The sequence below is a fragment of the Camelus dromedarius genome, chromosome 25 (genome assembly GCF_036321535.1).
Source record: "Camelus dromedarius isolate mCamDro1 chromosome 25, mCamDro1.pat, whole genome shotgun sequence".
Lineage (NCBI taxonomy): Eukaryota > Metazoa > Chordata > Mammalia > Artiodactyla > Camelidae > Camelus > Camelus dromedarius.
In genome coordinates this window covers 18,517,608-18,539,659 of record NC_087460.1, presented here as the reverse complement: position 1 = coordinate 18,539,659, position 22,052 = coordinate 18,517,608, and the positions used below count along the sequence as shown (strand labels likewise).

The 22,052-nt window shown below is 39.1% G+C and overlaps 1 pseudogene; it reads left to right on the top strand.

Moving 5' to 3' along the window:
* Positions 1-9,356: 9,356 nt before the first annotated feature.
* On the top strand, positions 9,357-9,452 carry LOC116150407 (U6 spliceosomal RNA; annotated as a pseudogene).
* The last annotated feature ends 12,600 nt before the right edge of the window (positions 9,453-22,052 follow it).

The window sequence follows — 22,052 nt, the reverse complement described above, 5'->3', positions numbered from 1 at the left end:
CAAGACACAGTAGTTCAAAAAAGAACAGAGTCCACATGGCCAGGTTTTACAAACAATAGAGTGAAGTGGGACTCTCCTTAAAACAGACTTGAGAAGATGATGCCTTTGATCTTTTTAAGCGAACTTTTTATTTTAAAATAGGTTTAGATTTACGGAAAAATGTCAAATATGGTACACAGTTCCCCTACACCCTACAGCCAGTGTCAAGGTTTTACACGAATGTGAGAAACTTGTCATAACTAAGGAACCAATACTGGTACATTATGACCTAAACGAATTTTAACTAAAATCCATGCTTTATGCATATTGCTGTTGTGTTTAGCTGTCGTTCTGTTTCTAACCCAGATTCCCACCCAGCGTACCTTGTTGCATTCACTGGTCATATCTCCTAAGCGTCTTTGGGCGCTGTGACTTTCTTAGACCTTCCTTATTTTTAATGACCTGGAAAGTTTTGAAATGAACTGGTCAAGTGTTTGGTAGAATGTCCTTTAGTTTGGGGTGCCTGATATTCTTCCCATGATTAGACTGGGGCTGTATGTTTGGGGAAGGAAGATGTCAGAGCTCAAGTGCCATTCCCATCCCATCTGTCAAGGCTCCATACTGTCAGTGCGACTTGGCGCTGCTGATGTTGAACTCGGTCACCTGACTGAGGGACTGTCTGTTGATTTCTCCCACTGTAAACTTACTCTTTGCCCCCCTATTTATATTACACCTTCTGGAAAGATGTCATTATGCACAGCTCACCCTTAAGAGATGGAGTGTGATGCTCCACCTCCTTGAGGGGATGGTATTTATTCAATTATTTGAAATTAGCCTTTGCATTTTAGATCACAGTATATGCAAACACAGGGAAAAATAACAGCAATATTAGAACACACACAAAAGAAGGTTTAAGATGTGGAAAGTTCTCTGAAAAGACCTAGTTCTGTTTTCCCGACTTGGTGAGGACTATGTTGAATAATTTGCATAGTGCACACTCACATGTGGTCAAGTTAAATTGTCAACATTCATTATTTACTCAACCAATGCTTTGGCAGGGGTGCTATGCTTTGCTAAACTCTGGGTTCCATCATTTAAATTCAAAACCACACCGTGTGGCAGGTAAGAGAAGTGCCACCACCCTCACTCAGTTTTCAGATGAGAAACCATGGGAGCAAGGGCCTCCTGGGTGTTACTGATCCAGCTGTAAAGAATGCCTGGGCTTCTAGGCAAGAGCAATGCTTGAGGATACTCAACTGTGTGGGCTTCCTACCCCCACCCCCAAGGCAGTTCAGAACAGGCGGTTTTTATTAAATATTTCCAAGGGTAATCCTTATTTGCTGAGCCATACCTGCCACTGAGAAATCAAGGATTCAGCTGAAAGTTTTACTTGGCTCATCCAAGGATTCCATCTCCTCCAGCCACAGTCTCCTCCCCATCCTTGCCCCTGCCTCTGTAAACTGTTACACTGGCTACGTCTAGATTCCTGCTACTGAAAATAAGTAGTGTGTGGACTACTTGAGCTTTGAGTGCCTACCGTTCAAATATATTATCAATGTGTTTACCCAGAATCTGTGGCTGTAGAACTTTTCTGTTCTTTCTAAGCTCAATTTATTCCAGCATTTTATCAGTCAGTCCAGTGGTCTTTTAGGAAGTAATGAATACTAGATATCATAGAAAAATGCCTTCAAAACAAAATAGGAAGTGACTACAACAGGATAATTGGTTTATCTGGAAGGTTTATCATCTAAAAATAGCCAAAGAATAGGAAAGTTCCATTACTTGGAAGTGCATTTCTCATAATGAAGAGAAAGACAGAGCTGGCCATGAGGGATGAGGACTGAAGGAATCACTGAGGTGAACTGAAGAGTGGCCTGGAATAACTAGAAGGTCAGAGTTAGCCTGGCAAAGAGTGAATCCTCCAAGCATAGATCTAACATCTTTACCTACGGGCACGATGTCCATTGTCACATGGGTTGTTTCCCTTCTTTTCTGTAAGTCTTCATGAATTTTCCTTTATAATAAACCACCATGAAGTATTAGACAGTTATCATGGTGGTCCCATGGTCCTGTTGGGAGTGGTTTAAAACAAACAAAAATCTACATTTCTTTTTTTTTTTCCAGAGTTTTAAGAGCAGAAATTATCCAAATTCATATTCATCATACATTTTTTTCTTAAAATTTTTTTTATTGACATACAGTTGACTTACAGTATTGTGTTCATTTCAGGTTTATTGCAAAGTGATTCAGTTACACACACACACACACACACACACATACACACACACACACATATATATATATATTTCAGATTCTTTTCCATTATAGGTTATTACAAGATATTGTCTATAGTTTCCTGTGCTGTACACTAGATCCTTGTTGCTTATCTATTTTATGTATAGTAGTTTGTATCTGTTAATCTCATATTCTTAATTTGTCTCTCCCCTCACCCTTCCCCTTGGGTAACCATAGTCTGTTTTCTATGTCTGAGAATCTATTACTCTTTTGTAAATAAATTCATTTGTATTATTTTTTAAATCCCACATATAAGTGATATCATATCATATTTGTCTTTCTCTGTCTGACTTACTTCACTATGATAATCTCTAAGTCCATTTATGTTGCTGTAAATGGCATTATTTCATTCTTTTTAATGGCTGAGTAATATTCCATTGTATATGTATACCACATCATTATCCATTCATCTGTTGATGGGCACTTGGGTTAATTTCATATCTTGGCTATTATAAATAGTGCTGCAGTGAACACTGGGGTGCGTGTTTCCAAGTTAGAGTTTTCATCTTTTCCAGATATATGTCCAGGTGTGGATTGCTGGATTGTAGGGTAACTATTTTTAGTTTTTTAAAGAACTTCCATACTGCTTTCCATAGTGGCTGCACCAATTTACATTGTCACCAACTGTATAAGAGGGTTTTCTTTACTACACACCCTCTCCAGCATTTATTATTTATAGACTCTTTGGTGACATCATACATTTATTTCTAATACAATACACATTCAGATTTTATAGAGCAGGCTTATACCTTCTTATTTTCTTTAGTTCTCCCCACTTCTTTGTTTTGTTGGCTGCTTTTGGTCAGATGGGGTCCCCTGAGCTAGTTCACTCAGCATGCAAATATCTACTGTGAAAATATGTCCATCATTCTGTAATAATTCTCTTTTTCTCCCTCTGGGTATTGCATTTATTGACCTCCAAGGTGACTAGTTTCAGAAGATTTAAGACAGAAACAGTAATTTCTATTAAGTTTTTGGGTCATTGTCCCACATGTTATACAGCAGGAGGAGGGGGGCAATCAAACCTCAGAGCAGGAAATGCTGGGATTTAGAAACGTACAGGGGGCAGGGGAAGGGTACTGGAAGAATGAATGAGGCAGAGATAGGCCTGGTGTATGCAGAGAGCAGAGAAGCTAATTCAAGTAGGAGATATATTTTAAGATGGAAAATAGAGTTGGGAATTAGTGTATTGGTCACTTTTGCTGCAGTGTTGCTGTGTATCAAACAAACCCCGGATCTTAGTGGCTTACAGTCACAAACATCAGAAACTCAGGAGGGCTCACAGAATCTTGCCATGCCTTTTAAGTGCTTGGCTCAGGACTAACGCCTTATCACTTCCATTCATTCCATTAGGCAAAACCAAGTGACATATCCATGTCCAATATCAATAAGGTGGGGAAATATATCTAGAGGTAAGTCAAGGGCAAGGATGGGGAAGGGAGGAAAAATTGTGAACAAACCAAACTATCTGTCAAAGTCAGACTTGGTAAGTCCTGGGTAAGGGAGTAGGCAGGTGATGGAAGTTCCTAAAATTAGAAAGGGATTCACATGACTGAGATTCTCCTAGCCTTGGATTCTCATGCTAGGGCATGGCAGAGTGAGGTCTTGTTTCAGGAAGTTCTGAATTACAGCAGACTATAAGGTGGAATGGGGTTGGAAAAGAATGACTTACCTCGGAGAAAACTTCCATGGTAACAGAGCCTAAGGCTGATTAAAGGTACAACTAGAATAAAGAGGAAAGAATATATTAAGGGTACATTTAAAAAGCAGTAATGACAAAAAACATAAAAAAAAAGATTCTTCCCAGTGCTTTAGTCTTGTCTCCCCCAAAAGAATTATATTACCAATAAAAGGAAAAAAGTATTTTTCTGATACTTGGATAAATTTTTATTTAAATATCAAAGGGAAAACCAATTTCACTTAATGCTGCCTAATCCACATTTCCTAAAGTGAAGGTGTTTAATTTAATATGCACCTTTGAAAGCCTTCAAATAAAATATAGCTAGGAAAATACATAAAGAATTCATTATATAACTCTTCAGGTAATCAAATGACCACCATAATACTAGAAGTACAGTTTCAAAACAACAACAATGACAGTTTTCTAAGAGCCCTAACTGTAGTTTACTTGGAAGTACAGAAAATCAATATCAAATATATATATGTATAAATAATGCTCTCAGAACTTTATTAGTTTTTTTTTTCCTCTCAAATTTTATTAGGTGGAGTTTGGGTAAAAGAGAAAATCTCTGAAATAGTTGCCCACCTGGTTCAGGACCATGGAAACAGAGGAGCCTTTGCTTAAAGACGTGCTCTCATTGAGACGTCATCCCTTGACTGGGAAGACAAGTCCCTTTAGGGATGACTGATTTGAAGTGATGATGAACTATCTCAATGGATACATGTTGCAAGCAATAATCACATAGAAAAAGAATCCAGATAAAGAGCCAAAGTTAAAAAATAAATTTTAGATTTTAAAAATTTAGATACAAAATAGATCTGCAGACAGTAATAGTTTTAGTAAACGAAGTGAATTAAATAACTTACACAGAGGAGTGAGAAAAAAGTTAATTATGAATTACTATTCATTTATGAATAAAACCTTTAAGCCATGAGAATTATGAGTAGCATGTTATCTGTATTTCTAACCACGTTTGTGGTCAAAAAGTAGGAAGACTAGCTACTGCTTTCAACGTTAGGTGGCCATTTTTATTTTAGTATTCCCAAATACATTAGGCAAAATAGGATATTTTTCTTGAGCTTTAAGAGGATTCAAGTGTATAAATTCTGACATATGCTACAACGTGGATTAACCTGTGAGGATATTATGCCAAGTGTAATAAGCCTGTTACAAAAAAATAAATAGTGTATGATTCCACTCACATGAGGTATTTATGTTGCCAGAGAGTACAGATTCTTGTCTTGCACAGGAAAGAATTCAAGTGCAAGTCACAGTGAAGTGAAAGCAAGTTTATTCTGGGAGATACACACTCCATAGAGTGTGGGCCATCTCAGAAGGCAAGAGAGGCAGCCTCAGGAGATACATAGTCCACAGACACAGTGTGATCCATCTGACTCAGAAGGGAGAGCGGCCATGAGGTGTGGAGGTGGTTCATTTTTATAAGCTGGGTAATTTCATATGCTAACAAGTTGGGAGAATTATTCAAACAGGGAAGGGATGGAGATTTCCAGGAACTGGGCCCCTGTCCACTTTTTGGCCTTTTCTGGTCAGCCTGGGAACTGTCATGGTGCCTGTGGGTGTACCATGAGGCTAAAGGTCTACTGGAAGTCGGATCTTTTGCCATCTTGATTCTAACCAGGTTGTCCTGTCCTCAATTGCTGTGTCATTTCTTCAGTGGTTGTGCCCTGCTCCCTTTCCTCCTGTCTCACTTAGAGTAGGCAAAATCATAGCAACAGAAAATAGAAGGATGGCTGCCAGGGAGTTGGGAAGTGGTGACAGTGGTCATTGTTTAATGGGTATAAAATTTCAGTTTTGCAAGATGGAAAGTGTTAATAGAGATGGTTGTAGTGATGGTTGTGAGACAGGAGTCACTTTAATAAGCCGTGACACAAAAATTTCAGGTACCAAGAGACCAGTCGATGAATAAGTCATGGGGATAATATACAGCATAAGGAACAGGGTCAGGAACATTGTAATATTTTTGTATGAGGACAGGTGGTTATTAGACTTATCGTGGTAAGCAATTCATAATGTCTGCAAATGTCGTTATTATGTAACACACCTGAAACTAACATAATATTGCACATCAACTATATTTCAGTTAAAAAATTCAACAATAATTGTTTTAAAAGGCCAGTCAACGGTCTTCTTCTGACCTTTTATTCTCTACCCGAATCATCATTAAACCCCATTCAGATATTATCCACACAGGTTTCATCCCTCTGCTGTTAAGCACCCTTTCATCTAAAGTCTGAGCAGTCCTAGTCTCTTCACTGTTTCTTTGTTTCCGGTGGGTGGAGGGTAGAGACGGCCGGATGACCTTCTCCAAGTGGTGGTAGGAGTTGGAGCACATTCTGAACTCTCTGATTGTATCTCCTCTGAAGGCACTGGAGGCCCTGGTAACATCCACTCATGATTCCATTACTTCTTTGAGGCAAGTTCTACAGGTCAGTTACATTAAAAGAATGGAAGCAGCATGATAGCTTTTATCTATTACAACATCTGGAATTTTCTTTCTGGGAAAACAGCACACAGATGTACTGTGCCTTGCTTTCCAGGTGGCAATGGGGTGGACTTGAGACGTACACAGGAGAATTTGTCAGAGAACCTCCTAGAGCCGTATGTGCCAAAGCGACAGTTCCAATGTGTTCCAAGGGCCAAAGCCACCCATTGTCAAGTTTTTATTCTTACATAATAAAAATGTTAGAAGATGCACAATACAGTGCATGTAAACATATATAACCACATGTATACATATATTAAGTAAATTAAAATATAAATATATACCACTTTGTGTGTGTGTATGTTTGTGTATATATATATACACATGAATCTATATGTGTCTGTGTGTATATACAGACAATTTCTAATTGTGTTTTCTTAGGAGGATTGCCTTTTATTCTAACATTAAGTTCTACTTAAGATTTGGGGTTAAAATGTCCCCCTTTAAAAATAAAATTGAAAGGCTAATTAATGCTCAGTATTGCATGGCCCTTTGGTGGGTGGCTTCTGGACTCACATTTTCTGGGTGAGAGAATTTCCTTTACCACCTGTTAGCTGTGTGGCCTTTGGCAACTCAGGTCAATTGCTACTCACCTCTTGGGCTCTTGTGAGGATTAAACGAGATTATTCGTTTACTTAACAAATGGCTACAGTGCTTACTCTGAGCCAGACATTGCTCTGAGTTCTTGACAGAAAACTCGTGTAAGGCTCACAAAACATTTATGAGATGGATGCTATTATTTTATCTTATAGGTGAGGAAATTGATGGACCAAGAGGTGAGTTGATTTGCCCAAATTACGAGGCCACTAAGTGACAATCTTGCATCCTCCACGGGGAAGCCGATTTCACAGCCCACGGTTAAGTGCATGGCACGGCCTGCGGTGTTGATCATTACAATTATTGATGAACTTTTGTTTAATGTCCTTATTGGCCAAAATACTCAGTTTGCTACCTCAAATGGCCTCCTTCATTAGTTTAAAAGTTTTTCCTGGTCCATGAAATTGAGAATTCAGGAATTCCTCAATTTTATGCCTTTTCTGACTCTCAGTTTCTTCATCTCTAAGGTGAAAATCGTACTTTCTGTTTTTTTTTTTTTAAATTTTCTGGCTTCTGCACTGCACTGGATTTTTGTAAAGATTCAATGAGATAATTAAGTGAAAATATTTTGAAACACCCCGATTGTTTTTAATCAACACGGAGAAAGCCTTTTCATTTTTGTGGCAAACCAGAGGAAAGTTCCCGGGGCCGCCCCTGCGCACGCGCACACGCGTACCCTCGCGGAGGGATGAAAAACCCTTCAGTGTGTTGGTTTAATGACACAGCCCGGTTTCATGCTGTTTTACGAAATACAGCACAGGTCTGAAAATCTTTGGACATCAGAGGGTACATCACTGCCACCTTTCTAATTGGGGGTTAAAAAGTGGGCTCGAGTACCGACGAATCTCAGGTCACCGTACGCAGGACTGTCAGGCTGCCGGGAGCAGAGCATCCAGCCTGCAGCTCTTTGCACAGTTTTACTAGTCCAAACACCCAGGGTACCAGTGCTTTCATGGAAATTCTGGCTGTGTAGCTGTATTAACATTGGCTGAGGCTTGAAGCTATTTTCAGAATCCTTCACAAACTTACAGGAAGTGCCTTCTCTTTTTATTTACATTCGGTATTGTTATTTTAAGTCTTGCACATGCGGGAAGACTTTTTTTTTCTTTGCCTCCAGGAAAAGTCACATTTTTCAAATCACACATGTATGAACAATCATGAACGCATAACACGTTGGTTGAGCTAATCTTAAAAAAACCAAACCAAACCAAAAAAAGCCCTCTCACCTGATTGAGATGCTAGCCCTGACGGCTCTTTCTAGCAAAGCCTGAGGGCTCACAGACTTGGTGGAGCAGACTGACCCGCCCGGAGGCTCCAGTGTGAGCTGTGGCAAAAATCAATAAACAAATAAATAAAGTAAAGTAAAGACTCGAGGCTCCGCGGAGAGTTGGGGCTCCCTGTCTCTTTTATGAGTAATGAATGTGGCAACCACAGAGACTTGGAAAGGGCTGAGATTCTCAAATCTGCAAGCTGACTTTCAAGTAGCTCAGTGCCCTGTTACAGGGATTTGCTGGGGGTAGGAGGAGTCAAGGAATTACTAAGAAAAGGAGATTCAGGCAGGACAGCAGGGGGCTTCGAAAGGAAGATGTGCTAAGGATGGCTGTAAACCCACCCTCTCTCCCTCCCTCCCCAGATTTGTGTGTATTAAAGTTCGAATCCCCAGGAGATGGGGGATGTGCACTGTGACTGAGCTCCCGAGCCAATCTCTTGAGAAGTAAGACAGCTTTTACCCGAAGAGGCCCACCTGATGAGGCCATCTGTGTCAAGACTGCTTCACTGTCCTGGGTGGTCCCAGGCTCTTGAAAGGGAACATCTTTCTCGAGAAATACACATGAAGTCAATAGAACAGAAACTGGCTCTTATCTTAGACACTGGCCTCCCCACTCCATTCCAAATTCTTCATGTTTTCTTAAATATGTGTGTGTTGGGGGGGGGGGGGTCTCATGTGTCCATCCTTTATGTGACTGATCTTGAATACCAGCACAGAAAGATGGCAAGAGGGAAGAAAGAGAGAGACGAGAGTGGCCCAGAGAGCCAGACATAGTAGACCAACTGTAATCATCTTAGCGACCATGACCTCTCCCCTTGCAACCCAACAGTCAATCTTCAAGGTCATAGGAGGTCAGAAAAATAGAAATAGGGCACCTTGTGCTATGCAAAATAGTTGCTTTTCTACAATACAGATTCTTCTCTGTGTTTACAATGAAAAACATCTTTGGAACGCTAACATGGACCGTAATGTGTTTGAGAATTGCCTTTTCACTGACATCTCTACAGGGGTCAAGAAGAACAAAAAGTTGCTTGCTTCAGCAGCACACATGCTAAAATTGGAAAGATACAGAGAAGATTACCTTCCACCAGGATGATGCGCAAATTCCTGAAGCATTCCGTAGTTTTGAAGCTCTGTCATACCATTGCAGGGATGAAAAGTTTGAGATGAAGTGACATCAATGAAGATTCTCTGAATAAAAGACGTGAGGTACAAAGTCATTGTCTAGGACCCAGGATCTCTAGAGATGAATATTGTACCTGAATTTCTTGTTCTATGACGTACTGTTCTCAATTGAAACTAATTTCTCAAAAAGAATATAAGAAATCTGAAAGTAAGAGAAAAAAAAAAGAACAAAAAGAGGATGTATTTGTGTCACATTTGTTAAGAGTCTCCTGTTGAGGCTGTGGAGAAAAGGGAGCCCTCCTACACTGCTGGTGGCAATGCAGTTTGGTGCAGCCACTGTGGAAAACAGTATGGAGAGTCCTCAAAAGACTAGGAATAGACTTACCATGTGACCCAGGAATCCTTCTCCTGGGCATAAATCCAGGAGGAACCCTACTTCAGAATGACACCTGCACCCCAGTGTTCATAGCAGCAGTATTTACAATAGCCAAGACATCGAAACAGCCTAAATGTCCATCAATAGGTGACTGGATAAAGAAGAGGTGGTATATTTATATAATGGAATGCTATTCAGCCATAAAAACCAACAACATAACGCCATTTGAAGCAACATGGATGTTCCTGGAGAATGTCAACCTAAGTGAAGTAAGCCAGAAAGAGAAAGAAAAATACCATATGAGATCATTCGTACGTGGAATCTCAAAAAAAACCAAAAACCAAAAACCAAAAAAACCATAAATACAAAACAGAAACAGACTCGTAGACATAGAATACAAACCTGTGATTGCCAAGGGGGTGGGAAGGGATAGACTGGGAGTTCAAAATTTGTCGATTCTGACAGGCATATGCAGAACAGATAAACAAGATTATACTGTGTAGCACAGGGAAATACATACAAAATCTTGTGGTAGCTCACAGCGAAAAAAATGTGACAATGAATATATGTATGTTCATGTATAACTGAAAAACTTTGTGCTCTACACTGGAATTTGACAACATTGTAAAATGACTATAATTCAATAAAAAATGTTAAAAAATAAAATAAATTAAAAAAAATTCATTAAAAACAAAACAAAACAAAAAAAAACAGTCTCCTGTTCACTTCAACACGGAATGCCTACTTAATGGGTCATTCAACTGTCTGTACATTTCAAGCATCTTAGGACTCAAAGAAGCTGTCAATAATTCTTCAGAAGAGAACCATCTACCTCAGGGACTGCTGATTTAAGAGAAAGTCAGACGCAGGAAACCGGTATAACAGAGAACCAAGCTGAAGTTGTAATGCAGTTCCTGTGACCTCTTCTGGAGTAACCAAGAGTGACCAGGCCTTTACTCAGCTCCGGAAGCATGTGTAGGAGCCCGGGGAACAAAGGAACCTCCGATTAGCTGCACTAGTCATGAGAAAGTTCACTATTTACTCATCTAATAAGGGGAACCTGGGGAACTCAAGGTGTAAAGAAAAGGGATGGAAAAAGAAAGGGATTTTTAAAAACTTCCAAATTGTGAGATTAGAGAGAATGGGTGAGTACTGGACACTAGAAGAGGAAGAAATCAAATGAAAATCAATCACAAAACTGACTCATCTGGTGTTTTGTTTGTTTGTTTGTTTGTTTGTTTGTTTTTACCATTTAAAAATATCAGGATACAAGTGAATTTCAACCCTTGTCCCATTAAAAAAAAAGACTCTTTTGGTACTAGCTCCATTTTCTAAAGCACTGATTTTTTTCAATATATAAAAAGTGAAATCCACTTAAAAATGAGGATATTTTCATGCTGTATTCAAGATAGAGTTCTCTTCCACTCTTCAAATGGAGCTGAAAAGGGAGCCCAGATTTGCTTCTAAGAAGCAACCTGGCGATCACATTCTCCATCAAAAGATGTCCCAACTTCGGGGCCCAGAGTGAAGTAAGATGGGTCACAAAGGAGAAGAGTCAGTGTCTGGCCCAGTCATGAAGAAGAAATGCTCTTAGAGGCAGCCAGGGGGCAGTGTTGGGAAGGATGGTAAGACTCTATCCTGTGAAAGATTAATAATGTCTGCTGTGGTACTTGAGGGAGATGGGGTAACATGAATGCTACCTACATGCTCTCTGGATGAAACAATGTGGTTCCAGACACACCTGCAAAAGGGTTACTCACAAATGTTTCATCCACAGGTTGCTGAGAATGGAAAATCAATTGAGGAGGTGGCAAGCCAATGACTGGATCTCTTTAGCCCACAAACACAGAACTTGCAATGAAATCATCACGGAATAAGGAAGAAACATGACTTGTGTTCCAGGTATGGAGGAGGTGATTGGTATCAGATCCTTTTGCTTTGATGGTGGAATGGGGTATGTGGAGTGGAGAGAGGAGTGAAGAGGGGTCAAGGCCCTAGGTGCCCAACTGTATGGGAAAAAAAAGGTGCAGGAAGACAATGCTCTAAGATTCACTTCTTAATCAACCATGATCTGCAATGACCCAGAAATCTGCTTCGGTGAATCCTTCAGCAGCAGAAGCAGCAGAAGTTAACTTCTTTCCAGTGAATTAGTTTATATAGAAATCCATTGGAGGGGCAGAAAATTAAGATATTGGGATGTGCAAACCCTGCCCTCCATAAGGAGCACTGACTGGCTTAAGTCACCATACAGGGCTTTCTTAGCTCAGGCCAAGTTTAGAGAACAAGCAGGCTAAAGGAAAATATTCTGAATATTATTTAATGAGACATATGTCATAGTGGTTAAGATGACAGGTTTTGTCTCCTTGACATGATAATGTGTATCTACAAAAATCCTGTAACAAATATCTTACTTAATGGAGAAATACTAAAAGGTTATTCACAAGATGGAAAGAGATAAGGTACTATTTATTTTCAATATTGTGCTAGAAGTCTTCTCCAATACAAGGTAATTGAGCTGAAAATGGGTAACAGAAGATAATAAGAAAATTCCCATGTTTTTGGAAATTAAGAAACATATGCTTGTAAGTAATCCACAGGTCAAAGAAGAACTCACAGTGGAAATCAGAAAATATTTTATACTGAATGATAATAAAAATGTAACATATCAAATCTTGTGGGTTAGACAGTGATTGCAAGGAAATTTATAGCCCTATGTGTATACATTAGAAAAGAGGGAAAAGGAAAAAACAACGTATCCACTTCAATAAGAAAGAATTAAATTCAATGATATAGAAGGAAGAAAACAATAAAGACAGCAGCAAAAATCAATGAAGAAATAAATCAAATGATAAATAAATATAAAAATTTAAAAATTTAAATGTAAACAATGTAAAAAACCACAAAGTTGGGTTCTTTAAAAGACCAATAAAATTGACAAAGGGTAAGGAGAGACAGTGGTGGGAGGCAGAGAAAATTACTAATATTAGGAATAAAAAATCATGAAAGCAAATCCTATACACATTACAAAGACGAAAATAAAATATGGCTATGAACTTTATGCTGAAGAATTTGAAAAGATAGAAGAAATGGACAAATTCTTAGCAAAACTCAATTCAAAAAAAAAAAAAGAGAAATACAAAATCTGAACAGCCATGTGACTATTAATCTGAGTGTATAATTTAAAACCTTTCCAAAAAGTAATTTCAGGATCATGCAGGTGGCTTCACTAGTGAATTCTGCCAAGTATTTAAGAAGAAACAAGCACTAATCTTACACAAACGCTTCCAGAGAATTAAAAAAGTGGGACCACTTCCTGTTTCATTTTATGAGATCGACATACGCTCGATCCCAAAACATGACAAAGACATTGCAATAGAGAAAAATTATAGTTCAATCTCTTATGAACATAGATGCAAAAATTCTAAGCAAACTGTAAGCAGTGAGATAGAGAAAGGATAATACATCTTAACCTGATCATGTTTGCAAAATGCAGAGTTGTTTAACGCTGGTAATCAGTCAATACATTTTAATGCATTAAGAGAACAAAGAAGAGAAATCATGTAACCTCCTCAAAAATGCAGAAATACATTTAGTGCAATCCAACGGCAGGTCAAAATTTTCTCAGGAAAGTAGAACTAGATGGAGACTTTCTATTCTAATAAAGGGGAGCTGTAAAGATCATAGAGCAAACACATGCAATGGTGAAGTAGGGAGAGCGGGCCGTGAGGTTCGGGATGCAACAAGGGTGCCCACCAGCATCACTTCTCTTCAGCACTTCCCTATGCTAAGTCCTAGGCCACTCAGCAAGCAAGGGCAAAATACTGAAATGTATGAGAGCAGGAAAGGAAGCAGCAGACTTATTCAGAGTTGCTGTAACTGTGTAGATCGAAAATCCAAAGCATCTATAGAGAAACTACTAAAGAGTCAGTCTGGCAAAGTAGCTGGCTACAAGGTCAACTGACAAAAAACAATTGGACTTCAACGTAGACCAACAACAAGTAAGTAGAAAATAAATGTGGAACCTTTACACTGAAAACTAGAAACATTACTGAGAGAAATTAGAGAGGACCAAGATAAATGGGGGGCATATATAATGTCAATGAATTCCAAGATTTAGTGTTTTGAGAGATGTCAAAATAGGTTTCCCCTGCTATTGGCGAGTATAGCTTCCTATGGTATCTTTACAAAATTCTTTTACATTTATTTCTTATGGAAGTATAGTCACTTCACAATGTTGTATATTTTGTAAACCAAAATGGCATAAAGTGCAGAGTATCCCTCGCTTTTCAAAAGTTCACTTTACGCCGCTTTCAGGAAAGATCTACATTAGCATTTGTTTTAGCTAATGGAAAAAAGAAGAGGATTTTCACTTTTATGAAGAAAGTTGTTACCATAATAGTGTAAATCTTTCAAAGGAATTACACTGCTAGCTAGCTAAACTTATTATATAGTTGTAGTAACTAAGACAGCATGGGATTAATATAAAGATAAATATATGCCCAATGGAATAAATTAGACGGTCCAGAAATGGATCCATACTTGAGATTAATGGCAAACGTGACATTGCAGTGTGATGAGGAAAGAAAGGTTTTTATCAATAAACGATACTAGGCAAAAGATACACACACACTCAAACACATGCTTCCAAATGTATCTTAACCTTTACCATAAAAACATAAATCAGTTTTAGATGGATTCCAGATCGAAATATAAAACATAAATCAAAAACCTTTTAGAAGAAAAATATAAAAAAGACTCTAAAAAGGCTAACTATAAAGAAAAAATTTATAAAGTCTATTATTACTTTAAAATTTAAATATTTTATTCACCAAAATACATCATTAAGAGAGTAAAAGGCAACCTATAGAGTGTATGAAGATAATTGCAATATCTCTATTTGGCACCAGACTCTTACATACACATATTTTATGAATATATATTTGAACATGTAAAGGCTGTTATAAGTCAATAAGACAGACAGCCCAATAAAAACTGGACAAAAGACTTGAGAGGGCACTTCACAAGGGAGGATGTCCAACTGGCCAAATGTATTAATCATGATAGAAACGTAAACTAGCACCAGCATGGCTAAAATGAAAAATATGGAAAATATCAAATGTTGACAAGGATGTGGAGCAATTCAAATTTTTGGGCATGGCAGACCGAGATTTTAATTGGCGCACCATTTGGAAAATGTTTTGCAGTGTCAGCTAAAGCTGAGTGCATGCATAATCTATGACTCAGCAATTCCACTCTTAGGTATACGCAACAGAAATGTATATCCAACAGAAATGTACATCCACCAAAACCTAAAATATACTAGAATTCTTACAGCTGCTTTGTTAGTAATAGCCCAAACCTGGAAACTACCCAAGTGTCCATCAAGACAAAAATGAATAATGAAGTTGCGTTGTATTTACACAATGGAACAGTAGATAGCCATGAGAAAGAAAAATCTAGAACTTCACACAATATGGACTTATTTCACAAAAATAACGTTGAACAAAGAAGAGCCAGACACAAAACAGTACTGTATCCTTCCATCTATATTTACTTCATTCATATAAAGTTCAAAAACAGGCAAAATTAACCAATGTGGTCAGAAATCAGAAAAATGGCCTCTTTTGGGGATGGGGCAGTTAGTCATAAGGACGGAGCAAGACGGAGCCTTCTGGAGTGCTAACAATGTTTACTTTCTGGATTTGGACAGCAGTTACATGGGCGTGTTCACCTGTGGATAGTCACTGAGCTGTATACTTAGAATTTCTGCACTTTTCTGTATGTGCATGATACATCGTTAAATTAGTGAGTGATTTATAGTGCATTCTGAACTCCAGCAACAAATTTTTTTTCTCATAGTGTTTTTGGCTAAGTTAATTAAAATAAAAGTTGATTGATTTATGCGTTAATTTACAAAACCTTTTTGCCACACCTTTAACGATGAAACCTATTTCTTTTTTTCCGCCAAAGCAGGATTTTTCCATTACTGCCCGCTGCTAGTGCATGAGTTGCCATTTCAAACACTACTGGGAGGTTCCATTTCTTTTTGGAGCCTATTTAAATTACACAGTTAGAAGTTTTATTTACCGAAAAGTCCCCTGTGCCCTTTATGGGCATTTGTCAGTTCTCACCATCTTTAGATGGAGGAAAAGTTGTGTCTTAAAGTTTATTTTACTGGCAAGTGGGCATAGGATGTTGGGGTAAAAAGATTTTGCCCTCACTCACATGTCTGGTATGCCCTAGAAGAATCGATTCATGGAATCATACGTTCTACATGAAATCAGGAGATCTGAGAAGACAGGCAGGAGACAGTTCTCTGAGCGACCTCTTCGTGTGTGGCCGAAGTTGCATAATGAAAGAATGATGCTCTCTAGAGGTTAAGTTTTATGCAACAGAGTTTACTGAACACACACACATTGAGAAGTTTCTCCCGACCTTCTGAAAAGCCATTCCTATGCAACGATTGCCCTTCTGTCTCGTATACTGACACATGCTCTGTACTTGACTTTGGACAACATTTCAGTACAAGAGTTAAACACATACCTAAGGAAACTAGAAAGGCATTTCCTTTTGTTTAGCAGCAATGTCTTGGAACAGAGAGGTTTAGTTATGGTTTAGCTCCAAAAAGAAGCCGTTTTGCCCTGGTGAGTGTTTTGGACAATGGGACAAAATATACTGAAACAAAGAAATAGTTATGCTAATGTTGGCTGGTATCATAGGAGGCCACCCAGCTCCCTGCTTTAGAGTCCAGAGCAAATATGTCTTTAGAAATTAAAGGGTGCCTCATTTTTCTGAACATATAGGAACACATGAAAATAATGTTGCCTTATGGAAAAGCTCTTTAATTAAAAAAAAATTAAATACAGGTTGAAAGGAAAAAATAATTTCCACTGTACGTTCTCATTTGTCTTCTATTTTCTATTTAAAAAGTAAGGACCATCTAACTGCTCGTACAGTTTCTGTTTTCTCTCACCCTCTCATTCTGCTTTACACACACATATAGCTCCTTAGAACTCACAGAATAAAATCTAGACTCTTTGCCGTAGATTATAAAATGGTGTCATTGCAATCCCAGCCTCAGACTATTTTTCTTACCTTATCTCTTCATGCTGGCCCAATACAGCCTGGATTCACCCCAGCTGTATCACACCAGCCAACTTTCAGAACAAGCCATGGTACACACATCCCTTTGTCCTTTTTTTTTTTTTTTTTACACACACTGCATGCTCTGATCAGAATACCTTCCCATCTTTCTCTGTGTCACAGCTTTGTATTCAGTTTTGAAACAGTTCAGTTATCACCTCCTCTGGGAAGCACTCCGTGCTTTTCCCCTTCTCTGCCCCGTCAGTTAGCTCCCTCTTCAAGGATCCGCAGTGATGCAGACACTTCCTGCCCAGCTCTACTGCGATGCTTATAGCATATGGTAGATGTTGTCCACAGAGAGGCTTCAGCTTTGAGACTAGTAGATTTTCTAGAATCGTGTCATTATTGTGTCACAGAACCTGCCCCAGTGCCTTGGTGTGGACTCTCAGATACTGGTCTGAATGCAAGAATAGATAATTCATGGTGGAGTGAGTGAAAATCAAGACATAATCACTCATTATTATGGATTTCACAGAGAGAACACAGAGGCTCGTGTGTCCAGAGACAGGAATGAAAGTAAAGTTTCATTTCGAGCAATAGGGGCAGAGTTTTGTAGTTACTGGTTGAATGTCAACCCCATTTAACAACTCAAAATCATTTACGCTGCTTTGTATCTGCAGAGCAGGGCATGCTAACATCACACACGGCAGTGCTGTGAAAATCAATTCACGTCCATCAACTGCTTCAAAGTGGGAAGGTAATAAATTGTCTTCGTTATATAAAATAAAAATAATATAGTCCTCAAGCAATTTTTTTTTTAAATAGAAAAGAATCCCTTTCTACACAGAAAATGTGTGGTAGGAAAGTAAATAGAATTGTTTCCACTTACAATGCTTTTAAATTATATCCCTGGAGCCATTTGGCCTGAGATACAAAGGTGGAAAGAAACTTAGTTTTATGCACATGCATGCCCACACAGTACACTCTCTCATGTAAACCAGGCAGTGACAAGTTACTTGGATGGCTAAATCGAAACCGGTCCACCAAACAGAATTGTGCACTGTGTCGGAGAGCATTAGGGCTGCTGGGTTTAAAGGTTTGCCTTGGCTGGGGTTCACGGTAACACCACCCACCTCTCTCCAGTTGCAATATTCTAACCAGGTCACCTAGATGCTGGGAAACAGATGTTCATTGAAGGGAAAAGGAAGTAGGTGGTGTCCATTGAAAAGTGATAGCCATGGCAGAGGGGAAAGTATATTTTTACCTACAACACAGGCTGAATATTATGGAAAATTATTGGTAGGGCAGAAATTCCCAGCTCTCCAGGAATCGGCAGTACTTAGTAAGCACTTCAGTATACCGCGGGGCAGGGGAGCAGAGGGGTGAACTGCTCTGTCTCGGGTGAGACTGGCTTTGACTTCAGCTCTGCACTTCAAAGTCATGTGCCCTTGGGAAATTACTTAATCTTTATTTTCAGTTTCTTATCTATAAACCTGGGGTAATGCCGACACCTACTTCGCATGGTTCTTGTGATGATTAGGTGTGTTGATTCACACGAAGGACTTCAAATAGCGCGTAGTGGAGAGGGTGTAGCTCAGTGGTAGAGTGCATGCCCAGTATGCACGAAGTCCTGGGTTCAAGCTCCAGTACCTTCCTTAAAAAAAAAAAAATCTAATCACACCCCTCCCCCACAAAAGTAAAGAAAAAAATAAAAGCAATATCATTAAAAAAAATATAGCACATTGCACTGCCAACTATTGTCACGATGATCATCTCTATGCAAAGGGACAACATTGCCCACTTGGGCTGGCAACAAACTTAACCTCAGGTTCTAAGGAGGGGTGAATGGTGCACAGGGCATCCTCATTGGGCTAGAAAGCCAGGCAGTTCTCAGTGCTTCTTCTCAGTGCAAAAGCCAGGAAGGGGGAATGGCAAAACAACCAAACGCAGAGCCTCAAACCATCCTTTGACATTCCAGAAGCCACACTTTACAAAAGTGCACCACAGCCTGTGGGCCAGTTGCAGCCCTCCGCCTGGGAATATTCTTAGCAATTTGAGAGAGATATTACTTAGTAAGGCTTGGCCTCAGCTTTGGGGCTCCAGATTCCTCATTGGAGTCTTCCTTCCCTGCACGTTTATGACCTTTCCAAACTTTCAGTCATCATCTCTTTCCTTCTGAAAGATTTTCTGTAAGTGAAAGATTGTCTTATCTGATCTAGGTAAGATTCAAGGCGAATGTATGTTACAGATACACCTTCTGATGTCACATTGCAGTATTTACTAAACTAAGTCATTGACTGGCAGGAGAAGGAATTAGCAATTTGGATCCAGAAGCTTTTCTATTTAAAATATATATTGTTAATGGGTTTTTACTAATACAAACAACGTATAGTAAGATGTTGAACATCGATGCATACAGCAACTGAAATGCATTAAGCAAGTAGAGAAACATCACCAAAGCTGCATTTCCAAGAGATTGTTGGTTGAAAGTTGGAGCAAAAAAATGGGGGAAAGCAAGAGTGGGAACAGAGCTTATGATTTAAGTCTGCTAATCTTAAATCTTCTGCATAACTCAACTACTCAGCTGAGAAATGACTGACAAGTCAGACAAGTGGAGGACAAAAATAGCAGCTTTTTTTTTTTTAACTGATGAAATGAAATTTGATGCTTGTGGCCATGGCCGGGCCACCTCATTTTCTCTTCCTCCAATTTGAAGACAAGACTGGATTGATCCACCCACATGACAGTTTTAGTCTGCAAAGCTGGGTGTCTTTGCCTTGTGATCCCCAGGGACTAAAAGGAAAAGAGACATGGGTTTTCAGACATCTTCCGAAGATAGCAGAGCAGAATGTGTCCTTTAAAGAAAGGCAGGCAGGTTCTAAAAGAGAGAATCTAAAAGGGCTAGACCATGAATGCTCACTCCTCTCGGGATGGGGACATAGTGAGAGGACAGAGAGGACAAATCTGTCCCTTGCATACTTTCCTCTCCTTCTCTGAAAATGTGATGAGTAGGGAGTAAGTGTGATCTGGAACCGAGGGGCCAGGGACAGTGAACTTCAATCACTTTATAGGCTGAGGTGTCCTCAGATGAAGGGCTGCCTTCGTAAACCATGTACAAAAATAAAATGTATTAAAGACTTATTTGTAAAACTTAAAACCATAAAACTCCTAGAAGAAAACATAGGCAGTAACTACTTTGACAGCGATCTTAATAATGTTTTTTTGTCAGAATGACTAGTATCAAAAAGACAAGAAACAAGAAGTATGGTGAGAATACGGAGAAAAGGGAATCTTTGCGCGCTGTTGGTGGGAATGTCAATTGGAGCAGCCACTGTGGAAAACAGTGTGGAGGTGCCTCAAAAAACTGAAAATAGAACTACTGTATGATGCTATAATTCCACTTCTGGGTCTTTACTGAGAGAAATGAAAACAGTAGTTAGAAAAGACACACGTACCCCTATGTTTATCGCTGCATTACTTACAATAGTTAAGATACGGAATCAACTTAAGTATCCATCAATAGATGGATGGATAAAGAAGATGTGGTGTACATATGCAATGGAATATTAACCATAAAAAAAGAATTAAATCTTGCCATTTGTGGCAACATGGATGGACATGAAGGGTATTATGTTAAGTGAAGTAAGTCAAGCAGAGAAAAACAAATACCATATGATCTTACATATATATGGAATATAAAAAATAAAACAAATGAACAAAAAACCAAAACAGAAACAGACTCACAGATACAGAACACACCTGTTTTTGTTAGAGGGAAGGGGGGTTGGTGGGAACAGATGAAATCGGTAAAGGAGGTCAAGAGGTGCAAACTTCCAGCTATAAAATGACGAAGTCATGGAGATGAAATGTACAGTAAAGGAAGTACAGTTAATAATATTGTAATAAATTTGCATGGTGATGAATGGTAACTGGTCCTAATGTGATGTACATTTCATAATATATAAAAATACCACATCACTATGTTGCAATCTGAAACTACCATAATACTGGATGTTAATGATAGCTCAATTTTAAAAAAGAAAAGAAAAGATTAATAAGGAAAAAGACAAAGTGATTGCTTTAGATTGTGAACATAATCTGATCATCATTTAGGGGAAACACCAACTTTAATGCACACACACACCTGCAAGCCAGGAAGAGGTGACTGTTTCAACGGTGCAGTTGTAAGACTCCAGTCAAAGTCTTGTTCATAGAAACAGAGGGGTAGAGACCAGGAGGAGAGGCACTGTTAGCCAAGGAAAGTGTTGGGACTTGTCAATGAACCAGAATTACTTTGAATTATAAGAATGCAGAAGAGACTGTTATGAGTATTGTTTAAACGTGTAACAATTCCTGAATTACAATTCCAGTGAGTCATGTTGCGTGAATTGCCCCGGGGAGTGCAGGGTGTGACGGCCTGTTCACATTCTTGCACATACCGGCCTGTTGGCTCACAGCGGATGGGTGTTTATGAACATAATCTCACTCAAGCCTGTGGTCCTTGCCGAGTTGCAAACTTGACGCCAATGGCCTTCATCTTGCCTCAGTCAGTGTATTTCATGCACTGTTTTCTAACCTACACGAGACTTCCCATCCTTACTTCATCATGATCTCGTATTGATCTTGTACCCAGTTGAAGATACCAAGTGTTTTTTCACATAGTCACCCCTTCCTCAGCCTAGAGGCTTTAGGGAAGGACTTTACATTCCTCTGATTGTATTTCAGTTCCCTAGATGTGCTCCATCAGTCCTGTCTGTCTGTTGAGAACAGATTCTGTCATCCTTTCTGGTGTGGGGTCCCCAGGACGTCTGGTAGGCATGCATTCTATGACTTCATCCAAGCCATTGATAAAAACATTGAAAATAATAAGATAAAGGGCAAAGCCCCAATGCAAATCACTATAGAAACCCCTCCAGTTTAACAGTGATTTAACAGGCAGCATGCTTCAGGCATGTGCTCTAATTAGCTGTAGACAGCAGAATGTACTATTCATTCAAGCCAAGGGATTGTATAATCGGGGGACTGTATATAATCAGGGAGTTCAGGAATAATCCCTTAAACTGAAATCTGAAAATGTGGCTCCGATACATCTCATGCACTAGAACTGTTCCGTTCCTAACAGGGCTGTAGTTTTAAGGCAACA